This window comes from Ochotona princeps, chromosome 3, assembly GCF_030435755.1.
Source record: "Ochotona princeps isolate mOchPri1 chromosome 3, mOchPri1.hap1, whole genome shotgun sequence".
NCBI lineage: Eukaryota > Metazoa > Chordata > Mammalia > Lagomorpha > Ochotonidae > Ochotona > Ochotona princeps.
Window position 1 is genome coordinate 5472821 of NC_080834.1, and position 17874 is coordinate 5490694.

A 17874-nucleotide genomic window follows, 5' to 3' on the forward strand; every position below is an offset into this window, starting at 1 on the left:
AAGATGCTCCTAGCTCCTGGCTTTGGATCGGCTCAACTCAGGCTGTTGTGGCCACTTGGGGAGTGAACCAGTAGACTGAAATCTTTGTCCTTTCTGGAAATCAGACACTCTGATAAAAATAAATCTTTTTAAAAAATGTTTTAGATTTCTTAGAGATATTTTTAGGTCATCATTTTCTTAAATTATTTATGAAGTAACATAAAATTATAATTTTGTTGATTTTATCTATTTTTCATATTGCTTTTAAAGTAACTGGATTATCACACTACTAAACTTTAATTTGCTTGTGATACTACATATTGTAAAACAGTCAATGAAAGACTGATCAGAAAGAAACCCAAACTAAGTGGCTGCTTAGATTAATAACACATTAATCATGCATGTATACTAGATCTAAATGTATTTTTGAAATAATTATTAACTCAATTTTTTTTTGCTTATTTTAAAACTTTTACATTCTAAGAAAGTTTTTAGAAGAAAACAAACTTATCTTGTCTTTATCATAGAGTGAAGAAGTGTGGACTTGGGAACTTGGCATACTTCTGAGTTTGTCTGTTGTCTGGACAGCTAACCAAATACCAAATCATTTAACAATAAAGCAGAAACCCTGATAGTGAATATGAATGCTCACTAAAAATAGCCACAGGAATTATTATAATAAAATTAGGCTCCCCAAAGAGATAATTGTATAGTGTTCACATGTAGAAACCACTTAGCACCATTTATAACACAAGCAGCTGGCAGTTTCCAGATGTTCTACAACTTTCCTCTAGAAGCAAAAAGCAGCAGTAACTAAGTGGACCATTAATCTTAAACATTAGCTGAGTGTTTTGTTTCCCCTTCAATGACTATTGATTGGAATCACGCAGAAATATATTCTACATGGTTAAGCTCAATAGAGAAAGTCTATTGTGTGCAAAATATGTGCAGAATTCTATATTCTACTGCAAGAAACATAGAACTAAAGAAATGTTACCTTGGAATTATTTTAGTTGTAAGATCCCAAGCAATCCTTGTACAACCATGTAAAAGGAAAAAAAAACTACTCCTTTTTATTGATAAGTTCAAAGAAAATCACAATCTTTGAATTAATGTACGCCATGTTGAACAGCTACAGAATTAGATTAAATTCCTGATGCAAAGTGAAATATGTGTAAATATCAAATTCTCCAAGGAACTTTTAGTATTTCATTTAGTGGTAAGCACAATTTTTGTTATTGGTAGTTTTGTCCTTTCAATAAAATGTCTTTCACACTATACTATTTTTATTCTTTATAAATAATTCTAAGTTCTGTTAGAGTGATAATAGATTTGTTTTAAAATAAGTCATTATTGATTGATATTCTGGTGAGTCTGAAAATGCTTTAGCTGCGATATTAATAACTTTACAAATATCTTATTTCGAGAAAATCTTTCATGTTCCTTTTTCCTCTGTTTATCACATGCAGTACCAATAATCCACATGTTAAATAATTAGCACATTTTTAGAGCTGAGAAGATGAAGTAGATCCGTACTTCTCAACAGGTGTGTACTATCTTCCAGGTAATTTCTTATTAACGTATTTGTGTACATTTTGGTTACGACAAAGCCAAGTTTTTCATGACAATACTTGCAGTCAGAGCCCCTTCTCTCATGCATTTTCTGTGACAAAATCCTGTAATTCTCACAAGCAGCATATGAACTGTATGTGCATTGTAATAATTAGTTACAACTGATGTTTTCAAATATACATGTATATGCAAGTATATGTATGCATGTATATATATGTATGTATATATGTATGTATGAGAAGATGGAGAAGAAAAGGATTGGCTGAAACTGAACTGTGTGAGGTGTGGGTTGCAGGATATCTAAGGGTGGATTGTTCCAGTGCTGTATAAAATCATTTTCAAGGCAGGTTGTCTAGAATACTGACACATTTGCATGGGAAATGAGAAGAAATTAGACTCAGCTGAGGACAGAGCACGTGACAGCTCATACCGAAGCTCTGGAGAAGTATTTGGTCTGTCGTCCTGAGGGAGGCAGCTCCACACACTGCAGGTCTGAGTACACACCCGCAACCTGTTCATCAGCCGACCTGTCCAGAGGGAAGCTTCCAGATCATCCTTACCATCAGTGCAAGTTTCCTTCTTTTGATGTCCTTAAGGAAGCCAAAGGTCACTTAAGACATCCAAAGATCTGTTCTTATGTTAATAACAAACACAAAATAAACCATACAAATAAAATAGCAGGCTGGTGATGGAAACCTTGTCTAGGATCTTGTGTTCCCTCTGTAACACAAAATCTGAAGGAAGGTCATTTTGGATTTCAGAAGGCAAATCCAAAATAGAACTGGACACATCCACAGCTTTCCCCATCGACATGTGGGTTCCGAAAGTTAGTGTCTCTCTTCTCTCCACCTGTGTCGATCTCTGCTGGACATGATACCAAAAACAAAACAAACAAACAAAAAAAAAAAACAAAAAAAACACCAAAACAAAAACCCTGGCCAATGATCTTCACTTCCTCCCATTCCAGCTCAGATCTGAGGTCTTGCAGTAAAACAATAAATGTTTACTCTTATGGAAGAAATTCACAGGCCTTGGGTTTGGCTCAGTGACGCAGTAGGACAATCCTTTGCCTGTGGGCCCAGTATCTCCAATAGATGCCAGTCGTGTCCTGGCAGCTCCACTTGGGATCCAGTTCCCTGCTTGTGTCCTGGGAAAGCAGCGAATGATGGCCCAAGGCCTTGACCCCTGCACCCATGTGGGAGACCCAGAAAAAGCCCCTGGCTCCTGACATCGGACCATCCCCTCTCCAGCCATTGTGATAATTTGGCAAGTGATCTCCATCTCTCTCTCTCTCTCTGACTTTCAATTAAAAGTAAATGGATCTTAAAAAAAAAAAAAGAAATTCACAGTTCTTGTTCATATTCAAAATAGTAATAACATAAACACTAGCATATTAAAATGTCTGTAAATAAGGAGACACATTATTTTATCACTGATTTCTACATAGTTTTTATATCTCTAGCTCTTGAGCACATATGGACATTTTCTGAAATTTTTCTTTATCTGACTTCTGATGACTATTTTGAGGATACGTAGCTTTGAGGCATGTCCTTTTTGTTTTGTAAATGTATCTTCTTGCATCCAGAAACTTAAAGGCAGCAATGTTAAGAGAATTGATATCACTCAGCCTATGAAAGTACTTTTTCACTTTAAGAGGCAAAAATATGTGACATAATTATAGATGAACTCATACAAGCATCTCCTCATCTACATTGCTTTCTCTCTCTCTTAATATATATATACATATATGTATACATATGTACACACACACATTTAAGCCTCTATAGATATGTGTGTGTTATCTATCTATGGGCTGAAATTTGCTGTAAGAATGCAAGTCAGCCCTGCAGACTTCTGATAATGAGCTGCATTGTTTCTCTTACAAATGAATAGCGAGCCTGGTTCTCAGTGTTTTGAAAGAAAAGATCATTCTTGCTTTGGTTAGTAAAAACGCGACCCCAGGATCCAGAAAGGTAGCAAAGGCAAAACCTTCACAGAATCACGAATGTACTCGAAACGCAGACAAGTCTAGCGCTACGTAACCGTGATTTTCATTTAGAACTTCAAATATTTGCACACCTTTTGTCAATTCACATAGAGATTCATAAAGCCCATTGAAAAGCAGGTAGAGAAAGCCAGCGAGGCTGGGTGAGTCACTCTCCGCCACCCTGTGATGTCTCTGGTCACTTCCGTGTGGCAAACTCTCCCCAGACACTGCTGCAGACCCTCAGTGTGTCAGCAGAGCAGGGGAGGTTTTGAGGTGAGTTATTCAGGGCACGTTTGTGCAATGACATATGCCTAACGCCTGGGATGTACTGGGTAAGCTCAAGACGTATTTGTGAAGCAATTCTTAAAAAAAAAAAAAGGTGTGTGTGGCTGAAGTCCTCACCTTACATGCTCCAGGATACCATATAGGTGGCAGCTCACATCCTGGCTGCCCCACTTCCCATTCAGCTCCTGGCTTATAACCTGACAAAGTCATAAAGGACAGCCCAAAGCCTTGGGACGCACAGTCACCCACATGGAAGACGTGCAAGAAACTCCAGGCTCCTAGCTTTTGATCAACTCAACTCCTGGTATCGTGGCCACTTGGGGAGTGAACCAGTGGATGGAAGATGGTCCTCTCTGTCTCTCCTTCTCTCTGGAAATCTGACTTTCCAATAAAAATAATGAGTCTTTAAAAAGGGGGGAGGGTTGGGGGAAGAAAAGAAAGAAAATGAAAAAAAGAAAGAAAGGAAAGAAAAAAAAGAGGAAAAAGAAAAGAGCATTATTTTCATACATGTCTTAGCAGAAGCTAAAATCCCACTTCTTTTCAGTGGCACATGATTTATAGATTAACCCAAGTAACTGTGTTCTTTTCTGTTTATTGCAAAGGCAATTCCAGTAGACACACTCCATGCTCTAACTCCCCTTTCTACAGCTTTGTTTACTTACTTCAAAGTGTGTAGCAATGTGGATCCTTTCAAGGCCAGTGCTCAGGAAGACAAGGAGAGTTCGGATTCAAAATACGTTTTCAGTACCTGCAACGTGTGTTCCTTCCTTTTATTCCTGCAATTCAAACTAGACCCCAGGCCTTGTTTCTATGGATGTAGCCGTTGTTGTTTGAGTTATTTGGACTACAAACGGATGCTTTCCTTTCTCATGCTCTGGTGCACGCTTCATAGATTTAAGTCTTATCTTGGGCTTTTCTTGTACTTGTCTTTGATCTTACGCCAGGAAAAGTCTTAAAAGGCAAAACGAATTTGCGGTGTTTGCTCATTTTAACTCTGCAGTTCTAAGACAGGACTACTAGACGTATCAAAAGCATTTTCCCCAGCACGAGTGTCAGTCACCGTGTGAGCAACGTGCATGACATAGGCAGAATCAAGGCAAACAGATCCGGGGCTGCTCCGCATGTTCGTGTAAAAACGGAGTTAAAGCATAAACTTATTACTTATCTTGAAAACCTCCACCTGTCGGGCTCGGGGTCGGTGAGTTGCCACCCAGGAAGCCAGCTGCTCCAGACCTAGTCCATGGGTTTCTAAGCGTCTGCTCAATGTCCTCATGTTCACCAAACCCTCACTGGGGCTTAAGTACCATTCCATTTCCCACCTCCGTAGGGATTTTATTATGAGATGAGATACGTTAAAAAAAAAGTTTATAAAACTAGGATCCCTTAAAGAAGAAGGAAAGTTAGAGGACATTGTAATTTTTAGAATAGTAATTTGGAAAGAGGTTTGGCCGAACTGTTTCTACAGAGCTAGGCAAACACCCATTCTTAGGTCCAGCACAACTGGAATGTTAAGGTGCACCAAAGGAACAATAAATGCTAATGAACTGCCTGCCAGCAGAAACTCAGCCAAATACAAGGCTTTGGAATCACTGCCCTTTCTAAGGACACAATGCAATATTCAATTATTTGAAAACGTCGCATGCTGACTCTTAAATCCTTGACCCCTGTCTCTATGTTACAGTTGGGGGATAATTTTCAGAAGACTTTATTTGCTAATTTTCTTTGTTAAGATCTACTAACTACTTGCACTATGATCCAAATCATGTCTTTTAAAACCCAAAATTCTAAGAGCTCCTATTTCAGTGATAAGAAGACAACATATTGAAGTGACTTTTTTTTTTCTTGTCTTCCTTTTGTGTGCTTATCCTGTCTATGACTGGGGGAACTGCTTTTGCTTGCAGTATTCATTGCAGGGTGTTTAGGGTACCTAGGCAAACCTATATCAGGCATTCAGGCAAATCAAGCTACAAAGGCAGATAAGGACAAAAAGTTGATATAATCTAATGGGGCCATAGAAATTTTCACCTTTAGTTTGTGAGCACTTCTTTCTCCACTCAACTGGAATGGTTTGAAGGCTGGTCTGGCAGAGATATAAGTATGTAAGTATATAAACACTTGCACCTGTCTTATTTGCATTAACCTGTTTCCCTCCTTCATGCTTCTTGATGAATGTTTTAAATCAGTAATAAGCCAAGTCATGTAAGTATTCTAAGCTGCCATTTGAGCTGCTTTGCTCTTTGCCTTTGAGTATACCATAGTAATTTGCTGTTGCTGCTAGAACAAACTGTCACAAATCTAGTGGTGTAAAACCACAGAAATTTATTGTCTTACATTTCCAATGTTCAGAGGCAAAGAGTGGGAGGCGCTGGGTTAAAATCATGGGAACAATAGGGTTGTGTTCTTTTCTGGAGAGTTGAAGGGAGAAGTTTCTTTAAAAAAAATGTATTTTCATTGGAAAGAGAGATTTGCATTGAGAAAATGAGGCAGAGAGAAAAATCTTCCATCCACTGATTTACTCCCCAGTGGCCGCATAGGCCAGAACTGAGTCAATTTGAAGCCAGGAGCCAACAACTTCTGGGTCTTTCATATAGGTTGGACAAGGACCCAAGGACTTAGGTCATCTTCTGCTGCTTTCCCAGTCCATAAGCAGGAAGCTGGATCAAAAGTTGAGCAGGTACGACACAGACCAGCACCCATGTGGGATGCTGGCATTCTTAAGCATAGGATTAGCCCACTATACCAGCATGCTGGTTCCTTTTTGCCCCTTTCTCCAAGGCATAGAACCTGCACCTGTTCTGTGACTGTTGATTGCTGGCATTCCTAAAGATATTAGTGTCAGGGTCTGAGCTTTCTCACTCCCTCATTCCCAATTAAGGATCTTTATGGTTGTATTGGAGCTAACCAGATAATCAAGTTAAATCTCTTTTAGTTAAATGACAAGAGACCTTTTTTCTATTTCTAAATTTAATTCTACCTGGCCATGTATTGAATGAACGTGTATCTGTGTCTGGACATTTCAGTAGGCCAGTCATCTGTTTTGTATAGCTTCCCTGGCATTGAACCTGGCAGCTATCATTGGTTGAAAGTAATTTTTCTTTTGATTGCTAATCTCATTCATGTTATAATATTTCCTTCATTTAGCTATTGAATTACCATGTATCCATTTTCAAAGCTGTTTTTCCTCTGCTTCCACAGAGAATGGTGTGCTTATAAACTCTATCTTATCCTGTCGTCTCTGTGCTCGGAGGGCACAGATGCAACCTTGAACCTTCATAATATCATTAATATATCATTTATATATTATATATATATATATATATATATATATATATATATATATATAATAACTCAGAACTAGACTGACCAGTCACCAAACTAACTTAACTGGATTGCCTGTACTAAGGGGTTTCCCAAACCCTTCAGAACTAAAATGAAGGCATCAAACTTCTCTTGCACATTTCTGCCCATTCATTCAGGAGCTCCTAAGAGCTTGTGACATTACAGATGGTATAATTGTGGGAGATGAAGTTTTGGGTAAGCAAACAAGGCTTGGGGCTCTAGTGTTTCCATATCCATGGTTCAGGAATACATCATCTAATCTTTCCGTACCTGAACTAGCTTAGGAGTAGAAACAATGTTTGCACATCCATTCCCAAGTTTTCTTGCAATTCTTATATACTGTGCTATTTTGGTGAAATTATTAGTGTATATTGATATGGGTCACAGGAGTGATCCATTCAAGGCTATTGTTCTCCCCTTACCAGGTAGCTAACAATTCATGCAAGGAGTTGCTAGAATAGGAGCTCCTCTTTGTTTGACCATTTACATACAAAGTATTTTGGTTCTTATGTAGTCCTTGATAGATCCAAGCAAATATTTGAAAGTTTAGGGTTTTAAACCATATCATTAGGCTTGAATAAGGCAGGGCTTATTCCAAGAAGTTCCAAAATCTGCAAGTAATTACAACTATACTTGTTTTGCATTGGTGCCAACAGCATTGCTCCCCCACACTCTCCTCTCACTGCGCCACAAATGGGGATTTGAGTTGCTAATTCGATCGAAATACTCTAGAAAAGCAGACGTATTAAAGATGGGACAAAGCACTAATAGACGTGAATTCCTTGGCAGTACCTGGATAAATATGCAGCTTAGTAGGGAATAATTTGTCACTGATACTCTCTCAGAGTCAAGTTGGGTTATAAAGGATCGGTGTTGGGAGTTTGAAAGGGAGAATCTTGAGCCACTGTGAGGAGAGTCTTATAATATCATTTGGGTATGTATGCCCTCAAGGAAAGGGACTAGAGTCATGAAATTGAGCTTATGGCTTCTTGTGACCTTTAGGTAGCTGTTTAGCCCACACCGATTTTATGCCTTGCAACACCTGTGGCCATTCCCTGACACCGAAGTGAGTTATTCGTAAGTGATGGCTGCCAAGGGCACTGGAGAGGAGGGGCTGGTCTGCTCCGGGCCTGGCATGTCTCCCAGGCTTCAGCCTGGAACAGGAGGGGCCACAGGAGCCAGTGACGTCACCGACCTGGCGGGATTCCAGTTGACCAATGGCACACCTGAATGGACATTCCTTACATAGTTGGGGCACAGACAGCCCCTTTGCCCACATGTCTAGAGGGGTATACAAACTCCTCCACACGTATCTCAGCTGCCCTTTTCGCCTCCCTCTTTCTTCCCCTCTGTACGAAGGGGGCCCCAGGAGCGGATTTTCCAATAAAGCTTCCATTACAACTCTGAACAACTTGCCGATATTATTCCACCAGCGGGCGGCAAGTTGGAGGTCATCATCTAACAGTAAGTAACCTATAGAGGCATGCCAGTCTTCGATTCACATCTCTCTTGAATGTGCATGCCAAGGAGTGATATTAGGAAGAGCTATGTCACCAAGCACTCAGCATTTGTTCTTCTCAGACATACCCTGCTCTGTGTGTGTGTGTGTGTGTGTGTGTGTGTGTGTGTACATGCTCTTATTCTGTGCTATTGGACACTGGCTGGCAGTTTGGGGTGGTATCTCCAAGGTTATATGAAGTGTAGCTTTTTCTTCACTCTTCTCATGAATAGCATTAGGACCCAAAAGCGAAAGCAAACATTGGCAGATTTAAGAAGCATTGATGACTTTGACTTTTAAGATGGTGCTCACTATTCTACTTTATTGATTCTCTCTGGCCTTCAAAATGCCATAGGAGGTATTTAAAACGTGTACATGTAATTCCTGCCGCTGTTGTATGTTGCTCATTCATATTCTATTGGCTGAAGTGATGTCGACTGTCTCCACAGTGGCATGGTGCGTGTTGATTTCCTTGTTTCCTTCTTGGTTTTCCTTCTCCTTTCTTTCTTTCTTTCTTTCTTTCTTTCTTTCTTTCTTTCTTTCTTTCTTTCTTTCTTTCTTTCTTTTTTTCTTTCTTTCTTTCTTTCTTTCTTTCCTTCCTTCCTTCCTTCCTTCCTTCCTTCCTTCCTTCCTTCCTTCCTTCCTTCCTTCAACATGACAGCAGATAGGATAACATGCTGTTATCATGTTTGACAAAATTGGCATTTTTTTAAAGATTTATTTATTTTTATTGGAAAGATCGATATACAGAGAGGAGGAAAGACAGAGAGGAAGATCTTTTATCCAATTGTTCACTCCCCAAGCGGCTGCAATAGCTGGAGCTGAGCCGAACCGAAGCCAGGAGCCAGAAACCTCCTCCAGATCTCCCACGCGGGTGCAGGGTCCCAAAGCTTTGGGCTGTCCTTGACTGCACTCCCAGGCCACAAGCAGGGAGGTGGATGGGAAGCGGGGCTGCCAGGATTAGAACCGGGGATCATATGGGATCCTGGCACGTTTAAGGAGAGGACTTTAACCGCAACACTAAGGTGCTGCGCCCAAAATTGGCATTTCAAAAAGAGCAGATGAACAGATGCTGTCATGTGAATACTGAGGCCTTCCCACACATCAAATACTCAGACAGAGCAAGGCCAAATGCATATTTTCCACAGAAAGCACGTGACGGTAAGCACAGGGCTGTGTGAGTCTAAGATGACGTTCTGATACAGGTGAATGCTTTGAACGCTCAAGAACATTAGAGCAACAAGTGAGTGTGTCTTGGATCCTAGGTATTCCCTTGAGCCTTGTAGCTTCTGATCTGTAGCTATCACTCATCTTCTGCTTTTCCTCATCTCTGCTGACCTTTGCAAAAACATTGGCATTTTACGCACTCTATCTACTCTGTGCTGTGTGTAATTGAAGACATTCCAACAATGTAGCCAATCAGACATTGCATTGTCAAAATTATGCAGGAGGTTTACTTACGTATTTATCTTACTAAAAGTTGTATAAGTATATATAAAATGTGTTCATATATTTATATATTAATACTTGTTTTATATGATTTTCCTGTGGCTCAAATATGTCTTAGAATATCTGAACAATTATGTTGTTATTAAAATGGCCGAAAATAAATGTTCGCTATCTTTTCATTGCAGTTACACAAAAGGAGTAGAAATGATGTCATTGATTCAAGGCATGTTCGTTGAGAGCCTAAAATCACCACCAGGAAGCAGTCAGCAATGTCACTCATGGTCACAAACCGTGACACTTGTCCTATGGGAAGCGAAGATTACAATCACAAAATAGTGTGCTGATTGAAAGCCGAACAAAGAGTAGATAAGGGAAGATCCTCTATGAAAGCTAGTAACCCCTGGCCTGAAACAAAAACAGTGACAAAAATAAGGAAAAGAAGAGTAAATCACAGAAGCAGAAGGGGGAAAAACTTTATAATTTTGAATTCAAAGAGTTGGAAACACAAATGTTTAAATCTATAATGCCTAAACCTGTCACAAATAAATAACATGCGGAATATTATCGCTTCTCGGCCTTTTGGCTAAGATCAAATGTTCTCTTAAACCCTTCACTAAACCAAACAGGATTTGTTTAGGAAGATTTCAGATTCAATTTTATATCAGGGCTCCGGCTCAGTGGCCTAGTGGCAAATGTCCTTGCCTTGCATGCACTGGGATCTCATATGGGCACTGGTTCATATCCCAGGTATTCCACTTCCCTTCCAGCTCCCTGCTTGTGTCCTGGGAAAGCAGCCGTGGATGGTCCAAGATCTTGGGACCCTGCACCCACATGGGAGATCCAGAGGAAGCTCTAGCTCCTGGCTTTGGATCGGCTCAGCTCTAGCTGTTGAGGCCACTTTCTCTCTGTCTCTTCTCTCCGTAAATCTGACTTTCCAATAAAAACAAATAAATCTTAAAAAAAAAAAATGTTGTATCAAGTGACATACAGTCAGCTTCCTTCTCGAGTGAGGACATTCAGAGCTGGAATCTGCCTACTAACTCCCTCTTGCATAGTTAAACTCTCTCGGATATTTTCACTGCTTTTTTAAAAAAAGATTTATTTATTTTTATCGGAAAGACTGATACACAGAGAGGAGGAGAGACAGAGAGGAAGATCTTCCGTCTGATGATTCACTCCCCAAGTGACCACCACGGCTGGGACTGCGCTGATCCGAAGTTGGGAGCCAGGAGGTCTGCTGGGTCTCCCACGCAGGTGCAGGATCCCAAGGCTTTGGGCCATCCTCGACTGCTTTCCCAGGGCACAAGCAGGGAGCTGGATGGGATGCGGGGCTGCCAGGATTAGAACCGGGGATCATATGGGATCCCGGCGAGTTCAAGGCGAGAATTTAGATGCTAGGCCACAGCGTGGGGTCCAGATTTTTCAGCGCACGGCCCAGATTTTTCCACTACTAATGTTATCTGGGAGAAAAGCCATTGCTTGGCTTCCCAAGAAATATATTTATTAAGTGATACAGTGCTTAGTTATGACTGATCAGGTGGGGAATTACAGAAATGGGGAAGAAAATACATTCATATTTTTTATACAGATTTGAGATCTATTACATATTTTATTTAGTGATTTAAAAAGCAAAGGCCTAACCAAAATTTCTTGCCAGAATCTGCCGAATTGTATGGAAATCCCCAGGTAAAACTCAAAGGAAAATGGTAAGTCTTTCTTCCAATTAGGCTAACGTTTATGTAATTTATCCAAGGGAGTTCTCTCTAGCTTGCCAGGCACATTTCTTCTAACAATGCTCAGAGGTTTCTGAAGTTCAAACAGTTTGGAGCTGGTGAACAGCTTTGACCAAACTGACCCTGTTTTCTGTGATTTCATAGGCTCATTTTGTTTCCTTGGTAACTGGAAATAATTAAAATTTCCATGTGATGGTGAAGTTTGGTATCTGTAAATTAAATTCCATTACAATGTTTTCTTGGTAAAATTACTTCTGCTGGGAGCTAATAGAGAGTTGAGACTACTGCTGTATTTGGTGTGGTGGGAGAAACAAAGAACCTCATTTCAGAATTTGTAATGCCTGGAAAGATATTGTTAGGGGCATATGTCTATATCCCTAAGATCGCCAAAGCTGCCATGCTTCGTTTCAACTTGTCCACTGCTTATTTCCTTTCTTTTGCCCTGAAAAAATCCACCATGATTCCTCTGGTAAAATCATTTCAGATGGTGATATAGGAAAAGGAAGTCTTAGATGATTGCCGGGTGCCAGGAACCTCCAACCTGAAGGTTCAGGTGAGGACTCTAAAAATCTCAGAGAAAACTAATATACCAAATGTCTTGCAGCCAGGTTTTAAATAAGAGCATATTGGAAGACCTAGGAGTAAATGTTGTCAAGTGCTATGCATGATTGTATCAGGAAAATACTACTGATGTGAGAAGTATGACAACTTGCTTGGTGTAACCCTAAGTGAGAAAGATGGAGTGACTTCTTTTTGTGTGGTTATCTGAAGCCTGGGTCCCTCGTGAAACCTGACAATGAGGTGCTGTTCACAAGTGTGGCAACAGCAAAGCCTAGTCCTGTGGTTTTGCACAAGTTCCAAGCTAAGTGATTTTTAATTTGTTGAGGGGTGGGGAAGCAAGAAGGTGGCAATCCTGAAATGGTTAAAGGATAATATAAAGTTGTCTGACATAACACCAACTTTTTCTTTTTGGATTTAAGATATTAGGAAAATATCCAAATGCCTTGCTTTCCAAATTAATACCTAGTTGCAGTGAAAATATATTAAAACACACATGCACTTCCTAAACACTGTTTCATGTGTACCAAAGGATGGCATATGAATTTCCTTGCCTAGCCTACATCACCCTTGTTCTTGAATGGTGGTAGCATTGCTCCAGAACGCTGGTCGAAAGATGTTATAGGGCCAGCATTGAGCATGGTGAGTGAAGTCACTGCTTGTACAACAGGTATCTCATATGGAAATTTTGTGTCATGGTTGCTCCACTTCTGATTCAAGTCTTAAGAGAAAAGAACAGAAGATTGCCCTGGTCCCTGTCACCTGTGTGGAAAACTTTGTGAAGCTCTTGGCTCATGGTTCCTGTTGGTCCAGCCCTGGCCTTTGCAGTCACCTGGAGAGTCAACTGTCAGACACAGAGAAAAATCCCTGGGTGCCTTTCTCTGTAATCCTGACTTTTGAGCAACTAAATAAATGTTAAGGAATAAAGAAAAATTTTTCCCTCTTGTTCTGGAAAGAAATGTGCTGTAATCTGCTCTCCCTGCACCCCAGCCCTCCTGCTTCCTATAAACATCACCTTGCCCTCTTAGCTGTGACTTCTGCCTAGACCTGCACAATGTAGCATCGTCTCTTCGCAGGACTTCAACTCAGAATTTCAGTGCACATCATAATTAATGGAAACTGTAGGTCCATAACAAGGGATTGTAACTGCTGACACTTGCCTCTTGGCTTTCCTTGCTATAGTTCTCTTTATATGATTTTTTATCTTTCCCATTTCTTTCTTTCTGTTTTTTATTTTAATCCTTTATTCGTTTGAAAGAAAGAGTTATACATAGAGAGGAGGAGGAGGACTTTCCACTCACTGGCTCACTCCCCAAACAGCCACAGCAGCAGGAACTGGGCCAGGCAGGGCCAAGAGCATCTTCTGAATCTCCAACAAGGGTGCAAGGGCCCAAAAGCTAGACCATGTTCGGCATCTTCCCCAGCTGCATTAGCAGGAAACTGGACAGGAAGTGGAGCAGGTGGGCGTGACTTGGCACTCAAATAGGATGCCAGTGTCTGCAGCAATGGCTTTACCCACCGAATGACAACACCAGTCCAAGTTTAAGGATAGTTTAAAATGAAGCATTTCTTTCGTTTCATTGGAAAGGCAGAGAGAGAGAGAGAGAGAGAGAGAGAGAGAGAGAGAGAGAGAGAGAGAGAGAAGAGAGAGAGAGAAGCAAAGGGAGAATCAGAAAGAAAGATATTACATCCACTGATTCACTCCCAAGTGGCCAAAAGGGCGAGATCTGAGCCGATCTGAGCCAGGAGCCGAGCAATTCCTCAGGGTCTCCCACAGGGGTACAGGGTCCCAAGGCTTTGGGTTACCCTCTACTGCTTTGTCATGTGACAGGAAGGGAGCTCGATGGGAAGTGGAGCAACTTGGATATGAACTGGCTCCCATATGGGATTCCAGTGCATGCAAGGTGAGGATTTAGCCACTAGGCTATTGCACAGGGTCCTAATATAGATTTTCTAAAACTTAATTTATGATGCAGTTCCGTAGGCTCTGGGATTTCCCCTTCTCACTCCTGAAATGCCCTCCCCACACTGACTTTCCATATATTATTACAATAGTATAGTCATTCAAAATCAGTCATAAGATCCTCATTCTGCTATTTAAGTGGATTCTGACATTGTGGGTATGGAACATGACATGAAATCCATCATTTTATTGTCAAGATATATAAAGAGAGCCTGGTGCAATAGTCTAGTGGCTCAAGTCCTTGTCTTGCATGCACAGGGATCCCATATGGCGCATGGTCATATCCTTGCTTCTCCATTTCTCTTGAAGCTCCCTGCTTGTGGCCTGAGAAAGCAGTCGATGATGGCCCAAAGCCTTGGGATCCTGTACCCCAGTGGGAGACCCAGATGAAGCTCCTGTCTCCTGGCTTTGGATTGGCTCAGCTCCAGCCATCATGGGCATTTGGGGAGTGAAGCAGTGGATGGAATATTTTTCTCTCTGTCTCTCCTTCTCTCTAGAAATCTGACTTTCCAGTATAAAAACAGATGGATATTTTTAAAAAGATTTGTAAAGAAACTGTGATATATCTACTCCATGTGATAACACTCAGCCATTTAAAAAATTAAATTTTACCATTTGCAACCAAATGGTCCTAACTAGAGATCATTATATTCAGTGAAATAGGATCATTCCAAAATGACAAATATTATATGTTCTTCCTGCTATAAGGCACCTTCATGTAAGCTAAACATAAATGTGCGAATTGTCATCTAGAGGAACAGTACAATGGAGACCAGCATAACAAAATGTGAAGATACAAAGCAGTTTGCATCTCTACCGCCAAATCAAAGACAGACTCCCAATGGAACTTAAATCTATCCCATTTGTTCTTTTAGACTTTTTCTTTGGCTCCCAGGTTGGCAGGCATTGCTACATTCTGCATTTCTCCTTTCCGAAATTCTGCTGTGTATATGCTTACTTTGTCTCCCAGGTCTTTGCATTGTCTGCTCCCACCCCACCCCAGTGTTATCTATAAGTCATTCTGCTTGAGACTTGCTATTTGGTCTTTGCTTGCCCTATGCTCTTCCTGATAGTTCTGCATGGGATTGCAATATTATTTCTGTGATGCTGGCCTAAACTTATCATGTCATGTTCATAAGACATCTGCATGGAAGTTTCACTTTGCATTTTCCTACTGTCAAGTTCTAGTAAGGACAACCATAACTAGCCTTAGATCTTTTAAGACATGCAGGACACAGATCCTAATCATTGAATTCTACACTGACAGAGGAGCTCCAGCTTTTAATTCTGCATGGAGACACAAGCAAAATGGAGAACCTATTGTATTGGGTAAGAAGATTAAGACTTTGCTTTTGTAATTTTATTAGCTTTTGTTAGCATAAAAATAAATATAAAAACTGTTGTAAATCAACCTGAAATGCATTCCAGAGATTTTAGAATCCACCAAGTAGCAAAAATTCCTGTTCATATATTTCTTCCATAAAGAATTCAAAAGTACAACAATGCATGCCTTTTTGTTCAAATGCAACAGTCAGTACTATAAAAACCTATTTCCTTGATCTTATTCTGGTCTTGGAATTGTGATACTAATCCCTTAAGTATATATGGTCTGTCTGAAGTCAAGGGATTAAAGGATCAGGTATAATAGATTTGCATATAAATATAACACAAACCCATAAATAAAATATGCAGCATCTAGGTATTAATAATATAAGCCAAATCTACTTAACATTGACGTGGCTGAAGTAAATAAAAAGCTACGTGACAATATTTTCAAAAGCTCATGAAAAAATGGCATTAAAAGGCAGTAGCTGTTTTTCACGATTTTCACTTATGCTTTACATACAGATCTCTTCTGGACCTCATGTGCTGTATAACCTTTGTCTCGGACATTTTGCTGAAAATAAGAATGGAAGCTATACAGCTGGAAAAACGAACTCTCTGCAGCATTGGTATTAGTAAGTACAGAGGAAGGAAAAAGAGGATTAAAAGCCAAGGATGCAGTGACACTATTGCGACCACATTGAAGCTGAGAACCATGCTTGGCGAAGTGGGTGCAGCGATTGACGGAAGCGGGATGTCTAAGCCATGGTGACTCAGGAAGTGAGAATCAAGAAATGAACCGTAGGGCCAGAAATGTATTTACATTGGTAGCTGAAATGGAAGCCTGCTTTTTAAAAAATAACTGTGTTTTGAGAAACAAATAATCTGTTCTTTTTCCACTTACTTTTTTCCCCATTGGGAACATGAAGGCTATTATATTTAAACAGTGCAGAGTTTGGGCCCGGCATGGTAGCCTAGTGGCTAAAGTCATCTGCATGCACTGGGATCCCATATGGGCACCAGTTCTAATCCTGACTGCTTCCCATCCTGCTTCCTGCTTGTGGCCTGGGAAAGGAGTCGTGGGACCCTGCACCTGCATGGGGGACCTGGAACAGGCTCCAGGCTCCTGGCTTTGGGTAGGTGCAGCTCCGGCCGTTGCGGCCAGTTAGGGAGTAAATGAGCAGACAGAAGATCTTCCTCTCTGACTCTCCTCCTCTCTGTATATTTGTCTTTCCAATAAAAATAAAAATAAATCCTAAAAAAAAAATAGTGTAGAGTGTCATAGGCCAAAATAATTCGGGAAAGAAGGGAGAACTTCACAAATCTGCTGAAATGAAAGTATTTACAAGGTGCATAGAATTTGTGCCGGCAAGAAGCACAGAGGTTTTGAATTGAACTGATTGGAACCCAGGAGCTTCCTCTCGTTCTCTGACTTCAGTGGCCCAAAGACTTGAACTGTCTTCCACTGCCTTCTTAGGCCACAGGCAGGGAGCTGGATTATAAGTGCAGCAGCTAGGACACAAACCAGCATCCATTAGGGGTACCGGTGCTGTGGTCAGAGGCTTAACCTGCTACGCTATGACACCAGCTCGTTTTACGACACTTCTTATGATTTACTGCTATTTCCTGTGAAAGGCTGAATGACACTAAGAAGGAAATACCAAGGAAGAAATATGTCTTTCATTTCCCGGTTCACTCCACAAGTGGCCATGACATCCAGGTTTGGGCTTCGTCAAAATCAGGAGGTGAGAATCTATCCGGGTTTCCCGGATGGGGACCCAAGCACTGCAGCCGTCCTCTGCTATTTTCTAGGGTACCTTATCGAGGAGCTGGATTGCAGCGGAGCCACTGGAAGAACTGGTACTGTGACGTGCGATGCTGGTAATACAGCGGTTTAGACTGAAGTGCCACAAAGGCAGCACCTATTTTAAAATAATGAATGGGTGGGCAAGATGGCTTATCCAGCAATGGTACTCTCAGAACATATTAGAACAGTCGGAACTCATGACTGGAGCACATGCAAGCAGACAAAAAAATTCCTCTGAGTTTTTAATCTTTCTTACAATTAGCAACATCAGGAATTGCTTGTGTGTGTAAACTGTATAAGATAAAACGGATGATGTAAGATATATAATATATAATATACAATACATAATGCATAATATAGTACATAATGTATTGTATACTA